A 22,957-nucleotide genomic window follows, 5' to 3' on the forward strand; every position below is an offset into this window, starting at 1 on the left:
TTTAACCGACGGTACCTCAAGACTCGAAAGAAATATCGGTAAATGTCTAAACTGTATACGGATATGTTACGGGCATGTTTATCTGCAAACGATTCCTCTGTTTTATGAATAGGTGCCATCAGATCTACAAATCATCGATCAGTATCAATACAGATTTGATGGTCTGAATTACCGTATCAGTGTCAGAAAAATTGGGTGTACATATGCAAGCTGAAATGAAGAAAAAAAAGATATACAATTTCAGGTTCACTCTGCACTAATTTAAATCGTGTCTGAGTTAGAATAGCATATTAATGAGAGAGAGAGAGAGAGAGAGAGAGAGAGAGAGAGAGAGAGAGAGAGAGAGAGAGAGAGAGAGAGAGGCACTGGTTATTCTGTACTTTGTATGGATTTGTGTATATTACACAGAGGAAACAGAGTTACCGCAGCTGTGCTCAGAAACAATCTTGACAAGGACATCGTTCGGCCCTTTTCGTACTAAGAATTAACCAATGGTATTTGTCGATTCTGTTGGAAAAGATCAGCATTCCACGATTGTGGGAGTGGCACCACAACTGGTCACGGGTGTTTAGGAACTGTAACAAGATCGTTACCATGATGTTGTCATGCCTCTCCCTACTTGAGAGATGGCGCTAGTGAGCTAGAATATTGCAAATTATTCGCCATAACAAAATGTTAATGGCTACAATAATATAAAAAAATTCAACAGAACGTTGAATCTGTTGCAAAATTAAGAACTTATAGTTATACTTGAAACATTGGAAGGATAATCAAATGAAATATTCCGAGATAACATTTCATGCAATCAGTTTATCTTTCGTCAGGTCAATAAACTTTGAAATAAACATATAAAACTGCAGTTTTAGAGCACAGCACTTTCAATATGTATATCATTTGATTGTATTTACGGTCGCGGATTTATTTGTGCAAAATTCTATAATACACAAACACAGCTCTGAAAGTTATATAAATTTGTCCGATGTGATTATTGCTTATTGTACATAAATCTTGATAGTGTAATTAAAAGCAAATGTCTACTTTCTCTGTGTGTTTGCTCTTATCACATCACCTGATATACCATTGTCAGAAGCAGGTATCGAAGTTTGATATAAAATATGTGTCAGATCCTATATCTGTCTCAAGCTGGCTAGTCCCTTCCTCGCTGTACTGGTTACAATTGGTTGCTTTCTTCGGACACTCGCAGAACGTAAACGCTACAAATGTGCATCATCTAAACATCTCTTCAGACAATCCTGGACATTCTTTGTTCGGACATTCATTGCTTGATTTGCAATACGTTCTCTTCCAACAATTGCAGTGTCACTAAATTTTAACTGTTCATTTATTTTCGGTATTATAACTGTTGTTTGCATGCCCGGTGTCTTATTACCATTGATGTAAATCGTTTCACCATACATCTGAAATGAATTATAGTTGCAGTCGTTTCTTGTACATTCTCTACAAAAGCTAAATGCCACACAAGTATTCCGCTTCAACCAGGCCTTGATGCAACGGGAACGGTCAAATTCCTCCACATTTTTTGTTCCACTCAAAGCGGTTTCTTTCAATATTAATCCTTCAGATCTAGGCAAGTGTCGACCAATCCTTCTTTTGGAAGAAAACTACAGCATATTGTTTTGTAGCTTGCTATTTTCTTTCTGATATTATCATGTCGGACACCCAAATATTCCATATACTCAGAGCTGAATAGTTCTTCTATGGAAGTCAGTGAATATTTAGTTGGAACTGGAGTTTCCTTCACCGTTGATGCCCACGTCATGGTATCGCCGTTGGCTGGCGGAGGGGCACCAATCGTTACAGTGCTCGTCTGTACCTCGCTCTGAAATATTGATGCTTGTTTTCTTTGCGAAGAATCTAAATTAAATCCTCCACCGACGCTGAATAAGCCAGAGTAACAGGTCGACACAGCTACATTTATTCCTTTTTCTTGCATTTTAGAGTAGCTGGATGACGACATTTTGTGTTAATACGTAAAAGAAGCACCAAATATAGCCTCGTTGACAAAATGTGTCCCATAATGATCAAAAAATGCCATATATGTATCTTGATCTTCTTCATAACTATTTGAAATTGGTCTGTTCAATTTGTGAACCCAGTTCAAGAAAACTGGATGGAAAGGCGGTGGTGTACTCTTCTCAAGTTTACAATAGTAATAATTACATTTTGCACTTGAGTATATCATGATCCATTGTCCACTGGCCACAGTGGACGACGCTTCCTTATATTCAGCACTCGTAGTGAAGCTGACACCCCAGCCACCGCCTCCTACGTGAGCCGAGGCTGAGAGTGATTGCTGTAGTTCATACTGGGTTTGGACTACTTTGGAGGAGAATGAAGTAATACAGGAAACATCGGGGATAAGAACTAGACCTTTGGGGACACTGTACTGACAATCGGCAGTCTGATCGTTATTACTATAGTCGGCACGGAATATTGGGTATGTAAATCCGGGATCATACCCGATCGCTACCGGGTAACCCTTAAGGATGTTGTAGCCCAGGAGCACATAGTCCATATCGGGAAAAGATCGCTTTAAATCGGGTCCATGACATTCCTGGAGACTGACATCTTATAGAAATGCTGTAAAAGGAAATATAATTAAACATCAAAAACGATTCTTGAACCTTTCTTAAGAATATGATGCAATCACGTTTTCGTATAAAGGATTGAAAAAGAGAAGCAAATAAATAATGTTTGCACATCAAGATCGTAAATGTATATATGTATATATATATATATATATATATATATATATATATATATATATATATATATATATATATATATATATATATATATATATATATATATATATATATATATATATATATATATATATATATATATATATATATATATATATGTATATATATATATGTATATATATATATATATATATATATATATATATATATATATATATATATATATATATATATGTGTGTGTGTGTGTGTGTGTGTGTGTGTGTATGTGTGTGTGTGTGTGCGGCACCTATTTATCAGAATTAATATTTGAATCAGCTGTTTCAAAGATTTCCTTCCTTGCATTGTTCTGTTCCTTTTTAATGTGTTGTCGGGAAGTGCAAAATAACGATCGAGACGGATACTAATTTTAATGCTTTCATATATCATTTTTTGAAGCTAAACCATATGTATCATTTGTTTTGTTGATACGCGTCCAACGCAATTGCAGAAGGACGATCAGGCAGGCTGAAGTTTGTTCGTTTTCCACACAGCACTTTTAAACGGATTTCATATTGCAAATAACCATATTCATTTTCGAGTCAGTATCTTGGTCACTGTCACCTCATATTTCATTTGCGAAAGAGAATCTTAGCGTGTTTCTTGCTGCCCGAATAAGAAGCTTGAAGGGGAAGGTCACTAAAACCGAAAAAAGACTTTGCTTTCGCAGTTCATGTCTTGACGATCATTCGAATTCAATATAAACTCTTTTTAATACGGTTCAGTCTCTGCTGAGCTTCTAGCCCTACTCTACCACCCAAAATCCATTGATTTTCGTATTATTGACATTGAAAATAAATGTACGATTTATCATCCACTTCCCTTTCTGGCATCCGTTAAAGCTGATTATATTTCGTAAGAGACATAATAGTCAAAGTCAATGCTTATAAGGACAACATAACTAAACAAAATATTACATAGATTATCTTTCGAAATTATTTTTTATACACCATGTAGCATGTTTATCTATTTTGGCTGTATGTACATGCTTGCCTATATGGGGTCAGTAAGTTGAAGTTCAACCGGTAAGATCACGGTTACAACATTTTTTTTATAACGGGTCCTTATGCACAACTAACTCTCGTTTGTCGTGATGTCAATTTGCTACGATACTTCGTTTCATAAATAGGTAGTTTATTTGATTTCTTATGTAGATAACCTACTATTATGTTTCATTGCATTGCAGTAACTTGAGAACTGAGGTGTGCTATTTACAACGAATGGTATGTTTGTCAAATTCCTTTTTCTTTAAAAGAATAAGCTTACATATGGCAAAACGTGTCTTGTGTTGCAAATTGTTGATTGCAGCTTCTAAGCTTGCATGTTTTGGATACGTCTGGAAACTTCCCTGTAAAAAATAATGCATTTGAATAGATTTCCAAATTACATCCATTATAAAATTAATTGCGTTTTGTCAGTACAATTGCTTATGTGAACATGTGTTTACCTTTAATATAGTTGTGGAAAGAAAATGTATGTAGCCAGTAATTTTATGTTTACACAAATGCTATAAAGAAGTTTCAAATCACTCGTCCAGCTGTTATTTCAATCAGTTCAACGTAGTTATTTAATACTGACTCTTACGCAAGACGTTTCCTTAAAGGTTAAAAGTGTGACATAGATGGATTGAAAAAATCTCAGACAACAAGCAAAAGAAAATAATAAAAATAAATAATCAAACACACTCATCTCAACATCCGTTACGAGTTCATGAAGTAATTTGTACAGCAGAAATGTAACGAGTTCCTAGTCGAAAGTAAAATAATAATGCATGTAAAGCTAAACGTGTGACATCATTTTCCGATAAAATATTGTTTTGTTTTTAATGAACATCGTTTCAATACATACCCATTGGCGTCCTTCAAATGGAAGATAACAAGTACGAGGGCAATGGCGACAAATATGACCAATAGAAATATGGAGACAAGGAGAGTATTCATCAAACGACATTTCCATTTAAGTGCCGATGGGAAGAAACAAAAGTTATACAATTCACAATCGCCAAACATTGAGGTCTCGACAATAACATATATATCCATTTGTTCTGACATATGCCAATTATGTAAAAGCAAGCGGAACGGCAACATTTTTACTAGCTATACAAAGTGAAGAAAAGCTTACTCACTGCTGACCAAAAGTTAAACCTTGTATGTTTCGCCCTCATACACAGGGACAGACGGCAATAGAGCCTTAAATGATATTTGAAATTACAATTCTTCATATGTTTTCTAAAATAAAAAGGTCCTTTTTCTGACTGAACTATTATTTTCACCTATGTGTTTGGCGACCATGGCCATTGTAGCGGATCTATGCTATGTTTCACAATTGCTTTAACAATACTGTCCACATAAAATGTTTCTTACATCTATATTATTAAGATGGTTTGTAAGCTTTACCCATTTCTCACCATGCAGGCTATAAAGTTCAATATCTTTTCTTAAAATGCCAGCCAACCCTAGAAGACCCTTTTCACATTCCAAATTAAAGGTTTGGTTTGATGCTATTGCAAATAATGTTACGATTTTTCCAAAACGCCCATCCATCCCATCCTATTAGCCTTCTTCCTTCTTTCACCAGTCCCTTTTCATATTGTAGTCTTCGTTGGTTTCAGTAATTGTTTGCAATAAGGACACTTTGAATTACATGTTTGAGCCACTGATACGTTTCTTTAAGCCGACAGCAGTATTGCAAATAATACCCTTTTAAACGATATTGCAAATAAAATACTCTCTTAAACGATATTTCAAATTGTGCTCTTTTAAATGTTATTGCAAATAATACCCCTTGAAATGCTAATGCAAAATGTGCCCTTTTATATGATGCTACAAATAATATCCTGTTAATGGCTATTGCGACTAGTACCCTTGAAAATGCAATTACAAATTTTATCATTTTAAATGGCATTGTGAAAAGAACCATTTTAAATGCTATTGCAAATAGTATCCTTTTAAATACTACTGCAAATAATCCCCTTTTAAATGTCATTGCAAATAGTACCCATCCAAATGCTAATGCGAATAGTCCCCTTTTAAATAGCATTACAAATAGTACCTTTTAAATGCTATTAAAAATATCAAACTTTTAATTCCGTTGTAAATAATACCATTTGAAATGCTATTGCAAATAGTACCCTTTTTAATTCTATTGCAAATTATATCCTTTAAAATGTTATTGCAAATAGTGTCCTTTTAAATGTTACTTTGCCCATTCCAGAAGAATAATCATAAATTGTTACAAAAAGTGAAGAGTCAACTTCAAAACTGCCGAACCTTGTTATCTTTCTTGACTTAAATATTTTTACTAGATGCCTAGCATCCTGTTACGAGTTTCTATAATATAAAATGATACTATTATGCTTTTTGTATTTTAAATGTATCTAGTACAGGTTCTCATATGTTCGTTTTACTAATACCTCATACAAGTGCTATTTAATATAGCCATATCATAATGAATCCTCTAAGCGCCACACAAAACAAATTGTGGTTGTAAAAGGCCAGTGTTTGTTTATGTTTTAGAAGCACATTTTTACAATAGCCAAGTCATCAAACTGTCAGCCATTATTTAATAAAAAATAGATGAGGTTTAAAAAATATGCTAGAACGATGAGATTGAATTATATTCCAGAATGTTGCGCTTTGATGCAACTCTAATCCGTAACGGAATTAGCAGTCTACAAACATTGCTTGATTATCTGTAACTATTTCGCATGCTTTATGACATTTGATTCAACATGTATTGTCTATATTTTTTGACAATATCTTCTTCAACTATTGATTTTATGGTGCAGGTTTTACTCATTGTGTTTAGGTTTAGACTATTTGTCTTTAAAAGCATAAATTGATTTACATAGGGAATTTAGGTTAAAGGGCTTTCTTCTGTTTTGGATAGGTAACTGCTTCTAGGCTGAAAGTTTAGCTGATTTAAATTCTTATTTTACATGTTTATTTTCACCATGTAAAGTAAACTTTAAAAGTTTGCTAGATATGCCCTGCCACATCTTTATTTCTCTCTGTTCTTGTTTAAGGCGTACAGAGAAAGGAATTTTAACGTCATTTGTAATTAGCTTGTGTAGAGGCAATGCGTTTCAGCTCTGCGATGGGTTGCATGACAATATTTGCGTCATTTATTTGTTAATACTTTCCCAGTTTTCGCTGGATGCTCGTAATCTGTACTGATTTACTATTATTATTAGTGTTTCATCTCAATGTTACTTCCTAGTGGCGTAAAATTCAAACATTGGATTGTAGTCTTTACTTATTTGCTAAAATAGTCAAGAATAGTCAAGAATACAGGCTACAAACAAGTAATATTTATACGCTGTTTCCCTACCTATACGCTACCTGTCTGCTACTATAAAGCGGATAACTGTTCCTGCCTTCCATGATGGAATACGAAGAGAAATTGCATGGACACAATTATGATTTACTTTCATATAATTTCGACACATCAAAAGTTTTGTCTCAGACGTTCCAATCACGTCCGACATGAGTAATTGTTGTTCTTCGACTTACTTGAAGTTATGAAGGTCGTTTTGTCTTTGAAACAAATGCACGGTTTCTAATTTGCACGTCCTTTCTTCTTGTATTGAAATCTTAAATGTTTTACCTGGTGACTTGGATCAATGTATTTTACACAACATACTGTTGAACATTTTAAGGTATTGATGCATGCACGTATAATCAGATGTTCGCATTTACATATGAACCTCCGAACTGATCTTACAATTTATACTCTAAGCGGCACATCAGTGCTTGTGATCGTCGAACAATTTCTTTCAAACTTACTGCCTGCAGCTTTACGCGAACAAGTCACTCTATTTCTTGCAATTATTTGTTTCTTCTTGTTGTAGCAGTGTCCGTTTTGGTAATAGTTTCTGATATTGGCACGTTACAGTGTTTCAATTATGCATGCTGCCGGAAAGCGCGTTTAGATGATTGTGTAGCTTGTTTAGGGCAAAACTCTGTTGTGTGTGTGGTTCCATGCAAATGCTAGCTTTTCAGAGTTTATTTTAGGACACTAACTATTCGTATTTTTTGTGCAGTCTGTAGTTATAAACTTCTACCAACGGTTTTACCAATACTTAGATCAAAGAAAGAGACAGAGAATTTGACGTGATCAGGTTGGCCAAACTATGATACTTGTAAATTAACATGCAATCAAGATAAAATGTCATGTCAATTAGTGAGTGATGAATAAATCTATGAGATTATAGGTTTGTAAACGTATTCCTTTGTATTACAAGTGATTAAATTTCCTTTGTTTTCATATATTTTATTATGTGGTGTATAAGTCATTTTCAAGCAATTGAGTATTATTAGTCAATATTAATAAAAACTAATGCGAATATCCGGAAGAGTCGAGAGAGATAAACGGAAATGACAATATAACTCATTCTAAATATGAAATCAACAATGGCAGGAAGGGTGCATGACATGGTTTGCTATAAATGAAACACAATTCAGAATCTTACAGTTTAGTGTTAATAGTGTTAATAAAGCAGAAGCTTACTGTACGACGCCTACTAAACTGCTGGTGGCTGAAATAAACTGCTGGTGGCTGAAATAATACTTTCGATTATGTCATGAATTAATGGAAAATTCAATAGATGGCCATATTCATTTGCGTAGATGCTGAAATAAAAATAGCATATGTTCGTGCTCTAATTAAAATAATGATTATGTATGTCTAACCATTGTACAGTATACACATCAACGCAAAAATCGTTTTGAAAAAATACTCGCTATAATGGCTCCATGATTAATTGGAATTTCAGGATTCCCGTTTCTTATCGACACGACCTGCCATTTCCTAAGGACACACACACACATACATACATATATATATATATATATATATATATATATATATATATATATATATATATATATATATATATATATATATATATATATATATATATATATATATATATATATATATATAAATATATATATATATAGATGGGAAATGGGATTCCTGAAATTCCAATTAAGCAACGCGCCATTATAGCGAGTTCAAATTAGGGCAGTATGCTGAGGACGCTTTTTTATTATTAGACGGTTCTCCTTTACCCTTGAAGTCATTTATGCAGATTTTAAACGACTTTGCTCGGTATCAGGTCTGCGCTGAAATGTGCTGTAATAGAAAGCTATTCGCATTTAAAAAAAAAATATTCTAATAAAAATATATCACGAAATTGATATTAACTGGTCAGTGTCCAATTTTAAATTACTGGCTGTAGATTTCTCTTTGTTTTTTTGAGTAAGAACAAAAAACAAATTTATTTGTAAAGATCTGATAAAAACCAAAATAAAATACACAAATGGTAATATGAAACTTAGTCCAGGCAGCTATGTGAGCTTTAATTGTAAGCTTCTACATAGAAATATTGCCACAAGCTAGTTTTTGAAGAAAAAAGATTTTTAGGTGATAATGATAAATAGGGAATAGAAAAAAATCAAGCACTTATTCTGTTACTATTGTGCTACTGAACACTTTTGGAAATTATTTGTGGAATGGATCCAAGTTTTCAATCCACATTTTATAATTACACGAAAATATGTCTTTCTGGGAAATATCAACTTTGATGATCTTATTTACGACCTAATTTTGAGAGCACATTATGTTATATGCAGAACACGTTGTGCATAAAATATTCAAAATCTCACCTCTTTTACAATTGTGTTTAAAATTGTGTTTTATCATACAAAACATGTCGCCAAAGTGAATATTAGAAGTAATGAGTTTAAGAAAAAGTGAACTACTTCGAACGTTTGTTTTGGTTTCTTAATTTTCTTTACTTTCAGATCAAACAAACAAACAGGCATTATAAAACACCTTGCGGTTTGTAAAGGAGTGGTTCTTTATGTATTAAAGTTGTGAGTGTATGTGTTGGCGTGAGTATGAATGTGTGCGCGTTGTGTCTAAGCAAGGGGCCATAAGTAAAGATCAGGATATAAAATAATTTTTACGATAATTTCCCATACACACGGTTAGGTGATGATGTATGGGTACATGCAAAATCATGACAATTTATTTTCAATAAAGATCTATCTTTGTCCTAGTAAATAGGGGAGACAGTGGCCATCAAGTCTGACTCACTCAGGTACAATTATTGGCTCGATAGTGAAACCTCATGCATGTAACCAGATATGTTTTCTAAAAATCTGTATGTACCGTTTTGCCTTTTGATTGCCGCTATTTAAACTGCACAAAGGTTAGTTTTGCTTTCGATCCAATCGTGACTGTTTACAGTCTATACATGCTACATTTTACGGTCATATACTGAAAGTGGTGCTTTTTTATTTTCGAAAATTACCGAAAATTATGTTTTCTCAGGGGTATTGGAGTACAAAATCATGTTTTTGGCGTCACACACCGTGTTACAATTTGTTTCATATAAGAACTCCAGTCACGTAGGAAAATGGTGATATGATTTTAATCGGATTTTCGCCGTGCTGAGACAGCGATGTCAACATATTGAAAATACATTTCCAAATTTCATCAACGCGATCAAAGTTGGATCTGGCAAATTTGATTATTTGTTTCGACAAGCTCGACTGACACCATACTAAGAACATAGGACGGGCTCCATCGAAATTAAAGAGGCCATGTGCGTCGGGCTATGAGGTTTATGCACACTGAATTGTCAGGTATGTATGTATGTATGTATGTATGTATGTATGTATGTATGTATGTACAATAATCCTGAAGGGTGTAAGTTAAGAAAACAATGTAAATAATTATAGCAAAGAACATAAAAGTAGTAGTATTAGTGCCAATAATAATAATAATAATAATAATTATAATAATAGTTGACTTAAAGCGTCTAGTCCAATAAACATATAATGAAACCCTCGATTATACTATTTCCAATTGTTCAAAGGACACTTTGACAGGAAATATAAAATCTATTAAATACTCCATGTTCCTAAAATTAAAGGAAATATTTACAAAACATAAATAGTTGCGCATGAAAGTTAGAATAAAAATTAAATAAAAGCAAGACAAAGAATATTTGCAAAAGCTTAGTGATAAATATTCATATAAATTGTTAGTTACGTTTATTATTCTAGAGATTTACACAGTATATGAGAGAGAGAGAGAGAACATATTTTTGTCGTCTGTTTCATTTGAAGTATCACATTGCCGTCCTTTTTTAACCTAGACTTTAGTGTTCTATTCTTTTCTCGTAATTGATTGTTGACGTGGTAAATTTCATGAAGGCTTATCTCCACCTGCCCATTAAAACGTACCATGGTATCACGTCTTAATTCGCTATAAAACTTAGATTATAATGCGAAACCTTCCGATCCTGAAATTCTCAAAACCAAACTAAATGTGACATCTAGAATTCAATGTCAACCGTATGTATTTCTCTATTGAATTTTATTGCACTCTGCATTCCTTTAGGGTGTTTAAATCTACTCCATTCTTGAAATATCATTGAAAGACCACATGAGCAGATTACATTTTAGGTTTGGAGGTTTCCTCTCAGTTAATTAAAAACATCCGTGACATAAAATGTCGTTCAGATTTTAGAGTAGATGGCTACGATTGAATGAATTAAAATGTGATACAATCAAAGAAAAAACAGCAACATGATACATAAATCATCAATAGAAGCTTACCTTGTACATTTTAGCTTGATTGCCTGAATTTAGCATTTTCTGATTTTTCAGCTTCACTCCAAGGTTACAATATTCGTTTAAACTCTGAGATATGTAGATAAAGAAAACTTTAAAACATATAGCACTTGGAAATATCCCTTAATCAGCGGTATCGAATTCAATTCTTGAACAATAAAAAATGTAAGTTCTTTATTGCAACTAAATATTAGATTCTATGCCTTTTGTTAGGTCAAGTCTAGGACTAAATACTAGATTCTTTATACTGTATTAGGTCAAATCTAGGACTAAATACTGGATTCTATACACTTTATTATGTCAAATCTAAGACTACATCCTACACAATGTATTAGGTCAAGTCTAGGACTGAATGCTAGATTCTGTTCAAGTTATTAGCACAACTGTTTTGACTGAATTATGAATTCTAAACAATTTATTGAAACAATTGTTACGTCTGGATCATGGATTCTACACAATTTATTAATACATTTGCTCAACATTCTGAGTGACAAAAATAAAACAGTGACATAATGGGTAATAAAATAATAAAGCATGAGACATTGACATTGTACATTTACATATACGTTCAAATATTTAATTCATTCTCTGTCCAAACCTTATTTCACTAGTGTGAGTCAAACTTCTACCGTTTGGGCGAGAGAGAGAGAGAGAGAGAGAGAGAGAGAGAGCGTTTGGGCGAGAGAGAGAGAGAGAGAGAGAGAGGTGACTTCTTAAATTCTGACCTAGGTTGAGTCCAAAATAGAAACGTATGCATGCAAATGACACAGCCTTTGCATCATCACTTGGAAAGAATGTTAATATATACTCGATATCTAAATGCACACAGACTGAACATGAAATAGCTATTTCAGATGTACACAAATTTGGACCTTTTGTCTAGTTTTACTTTCTGGTGTTCTGTCTTTAAAACTGTCCCAGCTCATAAAAGCTGGATGATGATTCCAAACCCATTGTGCACATCAACAGAACATACCTACCGATATCTATTGCATTGTCAGTTTTGTTCCATAAAAATTATACAGGAGATAAACTACATTATCAATGGAGATACAGACTGATGGACACACAGATCACAAACGAGTGGGATATATCTGCTCTTTCTCTAAAATGTATGGGCATACCTAATAAATTATATTGAATTTTAATGAAAACCACTATAATTTACACGCTAAACGATTGTTACAAAATATCTGGATATTTTATTAATGCAACTGATATTTGCCCCATGGTGCAACCTCACCAACGCAACCCTAGGGCAGTAGCCATGGTTTATAGCTTCTAAACATTTGGGCTCTCCATCGTCACTACCACAACCATGTACATACGTAATAGGTGTGTGAAGAGCAATACACCTACGAAACTTAAATTTATTTCTAGGAATGTCCTCACTGTCAGGAGAGTACTCAGGAGGTTTAGAGGTCAATTATAATAATAATAATAATAATAATAATGAGGACTTTGTATAGCGCCTAATTTTTAGAAGCTCTAAGCGCTTTACAACATTAGACAACACATATAAGATAAAAACGTATAATGATATGATTACAAAAACAAACACCATGAAGTTAGAAAACAACAACAACAAAACTAAAAACATGCTGAGAATATTTAAGGTAGGAATCATTATTAGGTCTATAAGTTTGTTCTTGCAGTCGAGATAAGTGAGTTTGGAGAGCATCCTTGAATGGGATCACTGTGTCGTTGTGTCTAAGTTCAGTGGGTAATTCATTCCACGTTGCTCGGCCCTGGTATACAAAAGAACGCTGTCCATATGACTTTGTTTTCATAGTGGTAATTATAAGTATACGATTGTCAGAAGAGAAGCGTACGTATCTTGCTGGTGTGTACACAAGGGTGAGGTTGGATAGGTATGCTGGACTACAGTCCGTCAGTGAAACGTAGCACAGAGAACAAATTTTGTGTTTGATTCTGGATCGAATGGATAGCTAGTGTAGGGTACAGAGCAGCGGGGAGGTGTGCTCTGATCGTGATACTCTAAGTATGATCTGAGCAGCCGTGGTTTGAACTTTTTGAAGTTTTTGGAGCAGATATTGAGATGAACCAGACGGAATTGAGTTACAATAGTCTAGTCTTGAAAGTACTAATGAACACACAAGTGTTTTAGTGGCATCAACTGAAAGATATTTGCGAATTGAGCTGATGCGTCTCAGCTCAAGATATGCAGCCTTGCATATGTTCATGACATGTTGGTGCAATGTGAGAGTACTGTCCAGAGTAACACCTAGGTTTCGTACTGATTGTGTGAATTTAATGTTGGTGTTGCTAATATTTATAGTTTGAGGTAAAGGATGTGAATGAGAAAGTCTTTGTGTTGTGATCAGAATGGCCTCAGTTTTATCATCATTCATCTGCAGCTTGTTTCATGTCATCCATGGTTTCACATCAGAAATGCACCTCATTACACCTTGGAAGGTAGCATCAACTTCAGTTGGGTGGCTAGATTTGTATATTTGGGTGTCATTAGCGTACAAGTGGTGAGACACTGGATGATGATCTATGACACTTGAGAGCGACTGAGTGTACAGAATGAAGAGAACAGGTCCAAGAACAGACCTTTGTGGAACACCACAGTATAGATCAACTGGGCTGGAGTGTATTCCATTTGCAGATACAATTTGTGTCCTGTTGACCAAGTAGGACTTGAACCACAGTAAGGCTGTATCATGAATGCCAAATACATGCTGGAGACGGTGAAGTAATATATCATGGTCTATTGTGTCAAATGCTGCAGACAAATCAAGGTGGGTGTGGTCTGTAATCTTTCCGCTATCCAACGCAGAGAGAATGTCATTAACTACTTTTAGAAGAGTAGTTTCAGTACTGTGGCAAGGGCGATATGCAGATTGTACATTGCTAAAAATACTGTTTGAATTCAGATGAGATACAATCTGGGATAGAACAACCTTTTCTAAGATTTTTGAAATGAATGGGAGATTAGAAACTGGGCGGTAGTTCTTTAAATCGTTATGGTCTAGTGTTGGTTTCTTCAGCAGAGGCTTTACAACGGCAGTTTTGAAAAATGATGGGAATTCCCGGGATGAGAGAGAGGTATTAATAACAGCAGTTAGTGAAGGCAATACTAGATCTAAGCACTCAAGCAGCAGTGGTGTTGGAATTGGATCAAGTTCACATGACTTTGGTGCATTCTTCATCAGGATTGTACGTACGAAATCCACAGGTTCCAATGCTGCTAATCATTGCCGCTCAAATTCTGTATCCCATCTGTATGGTGAAGACGAGTCAATTGAAATTGTGGTGTTAAGCTTATCTCTAATGGTTTGTACTTTGTCACGGAAGAAATTTGCAAACATGCCCAGAAGGTCGACTGGAGAGAAGGTAGTTGGAAGTGGTGTAGATTTGTTCCTTGACATTAGCTTGTTAGTAATCTCGAAGAGATCGTTGCAGCTGAAACTTTCTATGATCTTAGTAGTGTAGTGGGCTGATTTCGCTGCATGGACTATATTTGTGACATTCTTCTTAGCGGCTTCATAGATTTGCTTATGAAAAGTGAGTCTGGAAAGCCATAGCCTCTCAGCTTTACGGTGATCTCTTTTAGCAGTGCGAAGCTGGTCCCTAACACTGCTATACCACGGAGAACACTTTTGAATTGATACTCTGCATTTGGTAGCTGGTGCATGTTTGTCGAGCAATGAACGCAGGTAGTTATCGAGTTGTTCTGCTGTAGTAGGTAAGCAAGTTGTTAGGTTTGCTTGGATGTCGTGCATTAGTTTGGTTCTATTTATCATACGGAGGTTTCTCTTAGTAGCAGATGAAGGTGGAGGGTTAGGGACTGACACGTCAAGATGGCATATAATGCAGAGGGGATCTGATGCAAGGTCATGGATACCAGGGAGGACCGTAGAATGTTATCATCAGGTCTATGAAGAATCCAGTCTAAAATGTGACCATGTTTATGGGTGGGTTGGTTTACTGACTGTTTGAAGTTGAAAACATTAATGGAATCTATGAGTTTTGACGTGTTTGGGTTTCCGGGATAGTCAAAGTGAAAGTTGAAATCTCCAAGAATAATCAGGTTGTCACCTATCGAATTTCCATACTTCAGGAGATTCGGAAACTGCTCCAAAAAGAGAGATTCAGCCAGTTTGTTTTTTATACTAGAAGGAGGGCGGTATAGGCAGAACAAATGGACTGACCTTTGTTCCAGTGTGAGTGTAGTTTGGACTAGTTCAAACGAGGTGTGGTCGGAATTGAATGTTGTGGTGTGGTTAAGACATTTGATCAATATGGGGGAATACGTATTTTATATGCGAGGAAATCTAGTTTAAGCATGTTTACTTACATTGCACTAGATGAAATAGAGACATGCCAAGCAGAAGTCAAAATATTTATGGATCAAATGGTCATAAAAAGTCACAAAAGAAATTCATAAAGCATCATTTCAGTCCAAAGAATTTGTTAACAGTACTTGAGTTTTAAACCATTACCAATGACTTCCTTTTACCCCCTCTAAGGTATGATTTTCCATTTTTTCTTTGGTAATTTTCTCTTAATTCCAATTATTCAAAGCAAAACAAGTAAGTTATTTAGTGTTGATGCAACTCGAGCAAACTGTCGTGCACTGCTTAAAGTTCGTTAACTGTCCCAGGCTGGGATAACAGTAGGAATTAGATGAAGTAAACTGTTGATTTTGTCGATGAAACCAGTGAGCGTTGCGACTGTTATGTCATAGCATGTGCCAGACTTAAAGGTGTCATGTCATTTGCAGGAGGATCTGCTTTTTCGATACGATGATGTGTGGGCTTGAGGTTTATGATTTAACTAAAAGTTAAAGGTTTCTTTCATGTCTCCAATGCAACCCATCCACAAAGTTTTTTCATGATTGGCGGCATAGGAATTGGGTTATTATGTGGAAGTCGTTTTCCTTCTTAGAGTCCTATTGGTTATGATCATTGACCCTTGGAACCTCCACCCTCCCTCACATCAATAGATGTCTTCCTGGTCAAGAACAAAGCCAGAAAAGAATGAATGGATAATGAGTGCGAATGTTTGTTTGTTTGTGTGTGTGTGTGTGTGTGTGTGTGTGCGTGCGTGTGAACACCCCTACTCGTTTTAGGGGTGAGAGTATGTTTGTAAGTGTTTACACTGACACTTTTCAGGGCTGATAACATTGTTATGTCCGTGTACGTACCCTTACCCTTGTCCTTGTTAGTAGATGTAGATGTTTAGTCAGTAGATGTGTTGGTGCTAGTCAGTCAAACCGAGAAGTGGTTAGTAGCTATGTGTGTGAGCATTCTGACTTGTCTACATTGCACACATACAGTAGGATAAGTTGGAGACTTGGAGTAAAAAGTGGCCAGGTCACAAAAATGATGGTTACAATAAGCAAGACATAAATGCATAAATAAATAATCTGTGAAGTGTCGAATTTTGAATTACAGAATTTTTTTAAAGTTGAATGCGTTGAGCAATTAAAGTCTAAACGCAGTTAAGCCAGAAAAGTCTTTGTGCGTCACTTCGACCTTTCTTCCTTCATCTCCCCCATGTCAGTGTAAACTTTAAAGGGATAGCATTCCGACCCAGTGAAATTGACCGGGCTATCTTAACACGGTCCTTAGAAAGTAAACATTTGAGCTACCAACCTTAACCGCCTGGTAGGAACCTATGTCCACTTATCATATTTTCAAAGGGAAATTGTCACGCACTGTCGTACTCAAATTCTGAGCTGTCTACACCTGATGAAAGGAATTATTTCTTTGGGAAAGATTAGGGAGCACCGCCTACGATTGGGTAGAATAAATTAGGGCGTACACTTTAGAGCAATCGGACTTTGAAGTGACGACCCTAGTCGAAATTCTTTAGTCTGAAAAATCCCTAGAAGAGGAAATTTAGTCTACTACGGTGGAATCATAAAAAAATATTAGTGCTTTCCTCGTGAAACAAGAAAGGGTCCAGTTGGTCGTTGTGTAACAAGAAAGGCATGTTTACAGCTAGGATGCATACGTTGTGAAAGAAACAGCGACAAGGTACGCATTCTTAGTTTCACGTAATATTCTATTATTTAATTGTTTGTTTTATGTAAACGTGTTTGCTATGACTAGGTTTCCATATTATGTATCGTTTATTCAATTCATGGGAATTTGTTGATGCTAGAGTTGTTATGCAGTTTATCTTATTCAATTTCATGGAAAGTGTTGATGATATAATTGTTATACAATTTACCTTTTTAATTATACAGTTATTAGTTCATTGGTAGAATTGATTTCATGCGTTGTTGGTAGGACGATCCAGATCATCGTGAGTTGACGATAATCATCTAATTATATCTGATTTTGCAATGCTTGGATTATCTTGTAGTTAAGGAATGCCGTGAGTTACATTTCTTTTAAATTTCATGGAATAGTAGTCGAACATGTAGTAGCATATGTTAAATAATATGGTAATATTTAGTAGACGTTCACGTGGTAATTTAAGACTTGCCGCTGGAAAGCAAGGTCAATGTCCTACCGTACTAAGTCAGAATTTACGCGGTGTGTGGATATCAACATGATCTGAATAACGTTAAGGGAATTGTAAATAGTGGGCATACGGAATTATGGGGTAAATTTATCCTTTAAGGAACAGCTTTCTGAGAGGAAGACGAGACAGTCCGAAGACAGGAGTACTGGAAAAAGAAAGAAAGAAGGACGAGGTCAGAATAAAGGACCAGGAGGTCCATGAAGGGTCAGAACATAGAGCATGGGAAGGATGAACTAGGATACGTTGATATACGGTCAAAGTGAATGAAGGTGATGCAATCGATCGTGGACATTGCGCTCTTTTCACCTCTCGTTATGATGATGTAATGAATCCAAATTGGACACACCTGTTAAATTCTACTTGTATAATCTAACTTGAATTGGGAATGGCCGATCCTAATTTGTTCTGATTAAATTTGTTATTTTCCTGTCAAAAGGGGTATCGTATTGTTTATTTCTTTCCCGTATTCTCGCTCAGTTCTCTGTTGAAATTCCATTTTTCTTTCACTCCCGCCGGGCTATAATATCGAGGGAGGTCATCCTCTGGATAACGCCAGCCAAACCCAATTAACCACCCCTCTTACTAAGAGGGCGATGTTACATAATCTAATTTTTACCCTTTTGCACATGCGAGAGCGATTTAGCCAATAGCAAACTACGTTTCTAACACAACTAGGCATCAGGCTAAAAAAAAATCTCTTGTAAGCAGAAGTAATTGGATGTATTCAAAATGCTTTTCCAACTCCCATTTCAGCCGAAATTGACACGAATCTCCAGGGGTTAATGAGTTAACATTGCATCTTTCCATGACCCAAAAAACGGCACATAAGGTTTACACCTACGAGCTAATTTTGCATGGCCAAAATGGAGGCATTATATTAAATTTCCATTGACCTTATAGTGGCTCATTCTAATGTTTTAATGCTACCCTACACCTTGATTTACTATTTAGGTACGTGGGTGACAACATGTCAGTTCTCTCTCTCTCTCTCTCTTTCTCTCTCTCTCTCTCCATTTACACCATAGGAGTTATAGCTATCTGAAGAAACAAATAGAGCAAGAAAATACTGATTCATGCAACTGATCGGAAAATACAGTGATTCGAGCAAGCACGTTTACATATGACTTCCTCCAAAACATTTTTCATTGATATTCTATTATAAGTAGAAAAAGCAAATACAAAATCCCTAAAAGTTTGAAGAAAATAAATTTATGATTGTCCGCATTGGTTTTTCTGTTCGGCTGATAAAGAAGTTTAGTGTCTTCCTGTTAGACTGATAAAGAAGGTTAGGGCTTAGTAATTTAATTTAAAGACTTGCTTTTCTGTATTTGTTTTCTTTTCAAAACATAATTATTTACTCACGAGGATGGTAACTAAGCTTCGTTGTCATATGTATTTTTCCACAAACAGAAGTTAAGAATAGGAACGTGTGGAAAAGTTTCATGTTCTATGAGGTAACATCCTGCCTCATTATCTCTGTTGTCATTATCCGGTTTACATGTTTTCTTGCTCTCGAGTTACCGTAATTTGTCAGATTCACAACACCAACGTAATAACTGAATACAATATATTCAAACAGTAAACAAAATTGACACCCCATTGTTTGATTCGATATGATTAGCTGTAGGTCTCAGAATGTGATGGGTAATTGGAAAATAGGTGTCTCCTAAAATATTTATTTCTAAATTCATATGTGAATACGAGTTTGTTGGAGGGCAGGGAAGAGAAGCTTATGACGTAAAATAAGAGGAAAATAAACGAATTTTGATTATGTCAGAGGTGCTCGTTCGAGGAACTCAAATGCGGTTAAGATAAAGAGAAAATAATGCAAAGCAAGATTCTTATATACCATGATACAATGTCATAATAAAATCAAATAAGTAAAAGAAAATCATATTCTCGAAATACGTGCTCCCAAGATGTGTGGATATTTTACACTTTGCCCGGAATTTACGAGATTGCTTGAATGTTCGATACGAAATTGACAGCAGCAATTCTACAGCTGCTTGCATCACTTAAGAGTGCTAAGTCGGTCATGCGCAGTGACTTTGCAGTAACATGCAGAATATGCTTAATGTAGCAACTTATCCAAAGTCACGTTAAATTGTAAATTCACGGTAAATTTGTCTGGAATCATAAAAACATATTTGCTTACATATTTGGAAGCGATTGAGGCATTTTAGGTCGATGATGAGTAATATCTTTATATAAAATGATCAAAAATGATGACCTGACATCTAATAGAATGAATCTTCATCGTCAATTCACTATGTTAATGTTAAGAATAGATCTTCATGAGTATTTTATAAGTAAGTCTATTATAAGTCAATCATGAATCATTACCTGAAACAGCACTCGAACAATGACACTTATTTTCAAGCATTTTAAGAAAGAGTTCGACAGATAAATTGCTGATATTTAAAACCAGGAGTTTAAAAACTGTGGCGTCTGAAAGAGTTTAGGCTGCAAGATAATTTGGAATCAAAACTCTCGATAACAATTATAATTTGTCACTGACTGATGATGCTGTAAAGGTGACCCTGTCTAACTGGTTGAAAATAACATTAAAATATCTATTTGTTAACATGACGTTTAAAGGGCTAATTAATCACAATTATGGGCGATAATTCGCAAAACATGGTCGAAATTTATTGATTATTGTATTCGCCCGAAGCGCGGATTAATTAAATCTTTAAATCGACTTGAGTAAAATGAAATAATTATAGGTGCTCTTAAAATTTTAATGAACTGAAGCTAGAATGGCCCAGTTTCTTGCGTGAAACGCATTCTCGTTTCTCGGAATCTTTCGTATCTGGAATATTATCATTCGTTATAACTCGTTAATATTCTTTTTCTCGAATTTGAAAATGTAATGTGAAACGATTTACATAGATGTATTTGAACTACGCATTTTCCTATTTAGGTGTTAAGGTGTTTTGAAATAGAGATTATGTATTAATGTTCTGTACAATTCTAAAATCTCAAACGATCTCTATTCAATGTCTGCACGAAATGTACGAACTGAATGTAATATGCTGGACCCAGGTTTGCTTTAAATCATAGCTACAGAAATCAGGTATATAGTTTTCACAAAATAGTGGAAGACATCGTCGTATACTACAGCCTTTTGCTACACACACACACACACACACGCAAACATAAGAAGATACAGATTTTTGTTTTAAATTACTGGAGTTCGCTAGAACACAAAAAGTCTCTATATATTCCATAAGTATAGCTTGCATGGAAATGTCGTGCAATTTCAATTCTTATGAATACATTTTGTTCTGTTTCATATACTACGAAAATTGGTAACTTTGTCTTAGGAACTCGCTTGTTCGAAATCTGAGTGCTCTGGTTTTGAAATAGCTTTCACGTCAAGAAGTTGGCGGGCAAATATTGTCAACATATAGAGGTCTGCTTCCAAAGTTATTTCTTCGGATAAGGTACACCACTACACGCAACTAAAGATATACAAATAATGACCCTTTCCCGCTATCTGTCAGACAATAATTTTACCTGATACTACCTGCATCCGAATGATTAGAAAATTATAACACGACTTTGTAGTTTTAGTAAAATCGTAATAATTAAACTTTATGAGCCCCACTCTCTCTGCATTTAGTTATGAAATGTTTTCCCCTGGATTCTGAATCACTCGATCTTTTTATGTAATCATTATGCCTCGATCAGTTAAATACATTATCTTCCAGGCGTCGAGTTTAAAATGCGATGAGTATTTTATAAGTAAGTCTATTATAAGTCAATCACGAATCATTACCTGAAACCGAAGGAGAAATCGGTAATGGGTGTGTCAGTTTTAAACTCAAAGTTAGATACCATCTAAATTTGGGTACAGAATCTGTTCCTCAACTAGACGAATTTTATTTAAGGCCACAAACTTCGCGTTTAAATGCAGAAACATACCCCAAAAATTAAGGAAAAATCTAATGTCAATACACAATTATTAAAGTCGTTTGGTTAAAGATCTAACACTCCGTAGGTCGACTGAACCAACCACCATACTACCCGAACCCTAATACTATATAAATTCGCACAAGAAATGTGTTGCCTAAAATAAACAATTGTTTCATTGTATAAAAATAATCATTAATAAGATAAGTCACAAATAGAAGCATTATATATAGAAAATAAATGGATACAAAACTTACTATTCTAACATATAAAATTTTCAAGACTTCTTTTTAATCATTGCAGCAATACAACTTATTAGTCTATAGTGTCACGTGAATTGGTACAGAGTGAAAGAAATCCGCGTGTGCACTCTCAGTTACATAATACACTTCAAATCTTCATTTGTTTTTCTAGTAGATATACATTTTTCATGCGAGGACTCATAGTGTAAAATAATGAAGACATTTGCACTTGGCAGACGGATTGTGTGTGTATAGAACATACTTTATACATTAGCCGTTTAAATTTCAGGAATAATGTTATGAAAATATAAGTATCTCGGCACACAAAAGGACATACCCCAGGTCGTGAATTGGCAGGTAGAGAAATTAATATCTTGCTACAAGTTTATTCTTTGTAATAAACCATCAAAATGTTGACATATAATGTATTTCTCCTAACAGTTTTCTTTCTTATGAATCAGTCTGTGTATGTAATTAAAGTTGACCCAAATGAATCTGTACTGTATAGGATAAATTCAACAAAGAGATGGATTAAGACGTGCATCTTACGTATTTACAATCGGTGCAGCCATGAACGCAAACATTTACTATGGTGATCAAAATTAAAACTGGAAACCTGTTGGATGGAGATGAATCCAGCTTGACAATTGGGTTCAAATTCACCGGTATCATCTGAGAACGGCTGCCGTCATATTTAATTAAAATTGAAAGGAAAATGATGAACATTGATAAAAAAGATGCGGTGGGGTGGGGTGGGGTGGGGTGGAGATGACAAAAGATTTAATAAAGAGAGCAAAATAGACAATTGCGAGGTTTATTTTTATTAACTTAGTCTGCTAGAGCTACGGGTGTATTATTATTATTATTATTTTATTATTATTGTATTTCAGG

The 22,957-nt window shown here is 35.0% G+C and overlaps 1 pseudogene; it reads right to left on the bottom strand.

Annotated features, from left to right (window-relative positions):
- Positions 1–1,083: 1,083 nt before the first annotated feature.
- The window catches only part of LOC149783679 (uncharacterized), a 28,593-nt pseudogene continuing 6,719 nt past the window's right edge, over positions 1,084–22,957 (bottom strand).

Source organism: Sinohyriopsis cumingii, chromosome 14, assembly GCF_028554795.1.
Source record: "Sinohyriopsis cumingii isolate HCF-2022 chromosome 14, ASM2855479v2, whole genome shotgun sequence".
Classification (NCBI taxonomy): domain Eukaryota; kingdom Metazoa; phylum Mollusca; class Bivalvia; order Unionida; family Unionidae; genus Sinohyriopsis; species Sinohyriopsis cumingii.